The sequence below is a fragment of the Panthera uncia genome, chromosome B1 (genome assembly GCF_023721935.1).
Source record: "Panthera uncia isolate 11264 chromosome B1, Puncia_PCG_1.0, whole genome shotgun sequence".
In the NCBI taxonomy this organism is placed as follows: Eukaryota; Metazoa; Chordata; class Mammalia; order Carnivora; family Felidae; genus Panthera; species Panthera uncia.
The window spans coordinates 187,934,068-187,938,819 of NC_064811.1; positions in this window are offsets into that span (position 1 = coordinate 187,934,068).

Genomic DNA, 4,752 nt, shown 5'->3' on the forward strand with positions numbered 1-4,752 from the left:
GACAGGACAGTATAAAAATTAAAACATGGTAATTGATGAACTTTTTCTAAAAATTCATAGGTATTCTTCATTTACCCTTGTTGCAAGCTGATGGCATAATTTTCCAATATTGTCCTCTAAAGATAGTTCTATGAATGGCTATTATGCATTTTAAAAGCCACCCATTATACGAGTTGCCCCAAACTGACCCAACTAACCCTGGAGAGGGACTGAAAGTCATGGTCTCCTGTAGCAAGATTTTAAAAGTAAAGTCCTACTGAGATATATTTTCAGAAAAGGATCAATTGAAGCCATTTAGAAGAAAAGTCACTTGCCTAATTCAGTTAAAACAGGAACAAACAAACAAAAATGGGCAAAAATGGTTTCATTTAACTATTGTGATAGATCTATGGACCTAATATAAGTTATAAAGTGGGTGAGAATGTTAAGGACTGAAGGTAAAATTTTCTTTGGCTTTTTCCACCTTTTAAATTATTTAATACACAAACTAGCCACCAAATAAGACACGGTCCATCTTTGCCTGAAGAATTCATCCTAGAGTATCTTAGGATAGAATATCTATCCCTGACCATGTAAAAAATATGCTTTAAAGCCACCTTCCAGTACCTAAGGGCCTGTCCCGCCAATATCTTGCCCACGTTTCACACTGGACATTTTCTTGTCTCATATTTATTAAAACATTCCTTTCTTGTGTCTCATTTCCTCTCTGCTTTCTGTCATGGACTGAAGCAAATATAGAGAAATCATCTACCAGTTTATCAAATGGATAAATTAAGGGATTAATGACTGATAACTGGATTCTCTATCATTAACTTAGAAGAGGTTTAAGTTTAATAAGGGGCTGAGACACAAACACTAATCCAGAGGAATAAATATTAATGGTCCTGTGATAAGATATTAAGGGATATACTTTGGACAGGTGGATGTTTCTTGAACTCTTCAAAGATACTTTCTATATCTTCTATCTATTAAGCTATCTCTGGTTACCACACTTACAGAAAGAGATCAAATTTGCCGATAAACTGTATTAATGTAAAGAACCTGAGACACAATTAACGGTCCCAAGTTGTAATATATAACATCTATCTTGCGATAGTCACAAAAGAAGTCAGAACTTGTTAATCCCTCAACCATCATAAAAGTAGACAATATTAGCATTAGGAGCACAAAATATAAAAGGAGTAGTCTTTTGAAACTCTGCTACCCAGAGTGCTCTACAGATGAAAAGCAAGTAGACTTTCTCTTTATTACAATCACATCCTCACCCTCAAACATTTTTCTTTTGAATGGGCAGAAATGAGTTTTCTTCTTCTTTTTTTTTTTTAAAGCAGTTTTTCAAACAATGTGTTTTCTTGTGATAAGAGATCTGTTTTAATGTCTTGACAAAAGAGGCCCTTCAAAATGGTATGTTAAGGGGAGAAGCGTGAGGATTACAAATCACACTGATTTTAAAGGGACCCAAAATTCTGTAAAATTGCTCCATCCCTCGCCAAGTTCTTTCAGGGAGACGCATTTTTTTTTTTTTCTGGAACGTTTATGTTAGACTTATGTGTTAGTTATCATTGTTTTGTAAAGGACAAAGAAAAGCCAGAAAGGACCCCTGTTAACATTTCTTAAAACTTGGCTCCCGTTACTTGTTTTCTAATCATAGGGGTAAATGTCCAATTAACGTATCCTTTTCCTAGAAATCTTCTCTGTAAAAATATTGCTTGGAGGGTAACAAATTATGAGGCTGACTTTACTATATTGTCTTGTTATATTCCCCCCACTGAAATAAATGTTTTCCTCTAGCTTCTTAATTTTACCACATTATAGTAGTCTCTAACACAGAATTTAATAACTTCAATATATTTCTTGTTTTGCAAAATTACTTGAAAAATAATTTAGAATGATTCTATAGAGTTCTAGATCTCAATTACAGTGTAATAATTTATGCATGGCGTATGCAGGGACACCTGCCCCTTGGCCTCTTGTCTAACAATACACTAGACAAGAATTATTACTCCATAATTCACACCCTGTCATGTCTTATTGCTTAATTAAAGCACAACCTTCCTCTACATGACAAGCAATTGGACTGTTAACATTATAGATGATTATCCAACCTAGCATATTTTATTTTTACAACTTATTCTTTTTATGTACACACGATGCTCATTTCAGGTACACCTACCTCTGAAAATATGAAAAAATCTGTTTCTTTACTTACTTTCTGGCGACTGTACAAATTGCCACTTGCGAAAACATGGGCAAAATATTGTATGTTATAAATTAGTAGTTTAGGTACTGAAATAACAGTGCAATGTCTATAAAGCAAATTAATGTATGAATTTGAAGGCCTCCGAGTATACATAGCTTCTTTACTCTGTTCTATTATTGATCAAGTAAACGGTGATGCTTATGTACCTGCACTTGTAAAACAAACTTAATATTTAAATAAATAAATGTGTAGGGTCTATAGAGGAAAACCTTAAAACTCTTCTGAAGGACTCAGAAGAGAATGACCAAATGATAAAACCTAGTATGCACATGAAGTACAAAGCACAAAGGTATTGCTTTTTTTCCAAATGTATCTATGAAAACAATAATAATTCAATAAAAAATTAAAAAGCAACAGTATTTTTTAATATGACAAAATGAGACTACAGTTTTTGGGTTAAAAAACTTCTGCCTATAGGTACCATCTAATTTTTATTTTTGGTTTCTATTTATAGCAAAATTCCTTTTGGGGCACCTGGGTGGCTCAGTCAGTTAAGCGTCCAACTCTTGGTTTCGGTTCAGGTCAAGATCTCTCGGTTCATGAATCTGAACCTCGTGTCTTGGCACTCTCAGTGTGGAGCCTCTCTCTCTGCTCCTTCCCTGCTTTCTTTCTCAAAATAAATAAATAAACTTAAAAAAAAAATCCTTCAGAGTGCTCTGGACAGATTACTTCCATTTTTTTTCCTCTCATTTTCTTGAGCCAACTTCAAATAGATTTTCTCTTCTACCACACTACGGATGATCCAACATTGCTAATCCCATCCAATCTTCATGTTCCTTGATGTGAGGACAGCGTTTTACAAATGGCTCCCACTTGGCTTTCAGGAAACCACCCTTTTCTGGTTCCCTCCCCCTTCACTGACCACGCCTCACAACCTTGACTTCTACACATAAGGGTGCCCATGTCTAAGCCTTTGGTGCTCTTTCTGCTCTACCCACAACTGCTCCCTTAGTGATTTCGCCCAGTCTGGTTACCTAAACACCTTCTTTATTCTGGCAATTTCTAAAGTCCTATTTCTAACCAAGACCTGAATGCCAGATTCTTATATTAATGCTGTTTACTTAGCATTTCCAATTGGACACTTAATAGGCATCTCAGGGTAAACGAGCCCAAAACAGAACTCTACCAAATTTTTCCTGCTACTCTTGCCCATCTTAATAAACTACAACTCCATCCTCCTTTGGAGTCATCTCTGGCTCTTCCTGATCTCTCATCTCATAGGCAACCCATCTGAAAATTTTGTATTACCTCCAGAATATATTTATAATGTGAAACCACATATAGCCACTGCCTTCTCTCTCATCCTGGTCCAAGACACCATTAGCTTTGCCTGGACTATTGCAATAGTCTCCTAACCAGTACACCTGCTTCCGCCCTTTCTCCTCTTCCATGTATTCTCAGCATAGCATCTGGGACTGTTGTTTTAAAACACACATCAGGTCATGTCATCTTCCTGCCCAAATCCTCCAATATTCCACATCCAGAAAAAGAAATAACAACACACATATAAGCACAGAGAACAAAAAACAATCCATTAAAGGCTTCGCATCTTACATAGATTAAAAGCTAAAATTGATCAGTAGCCTCTAGCTATCCATCTCTGATTCTCCTATGCTGTTCCTCTCCTACCCACACTCCTGCTTTCCCGCTGTTCACCCCTTTGTGCCATTTTCCTCCAGTAGGTGTGTCCTTTCCCAAAGCTATGCACCTGCTCTTGTTTCTACCTGGACTCTTTCCCCAGCTACCTCCAGATGCCTTCTCTCACCCCTTTGCTCAAATATCACTTCCTCAATAAAACTTTCCTTATTCACAAAAGCACTTTCAAGCATCCTTCCCTGTTTTATTTTTCCTCATAGTACTTCTATTTCTCTGTCTCTGTCTCCCTGTCTCTCTCTCTCTCTCTCTCACACACACACACTCTTATTTATTCCATCTATAGTCTGTTTTTCCACACAAGAATGCATGACCTATGAAAGCCAGGATTTTTTTTTCTTTAATCTATTTTGCTTACTGTTACAACCTTCCCGCCAAAATTAGTTCTTGGCACATAAAAATCCATGGGTAAATACTTGCTGAGTGAATGCATAAATGGTATGCAGATAATTAAAGGTATATGCATTTCTATGGAAGAAATATTAAGAAACTGTAACTAGGAATTATTTTAGAGGTAAGAGGCTTTTTATAAATGTCTGTGTTTTTTCTATCATTAGTTTTTGTTATTTAAAATTATAACCAAAATGATATCGACACTGATATCACAGGACTTCACAGGCTATTTGTTGTATTTTTCTTCATACTACTGTCTTAAAAAAAGTAACAGATTTTATTTTAAATAAGTCCACGCGACCTTTAAAATTGTTATTAAACTTACAAGCAAGAAATTTAACCAGAGACCAAACACTCGTAGAATAATGAGTTGTCCAGTGACCTGAACAGTCCCACATCTAAAGAATTACATGCATTGTGAATGAAGAAAGAGTATAAGATACCTG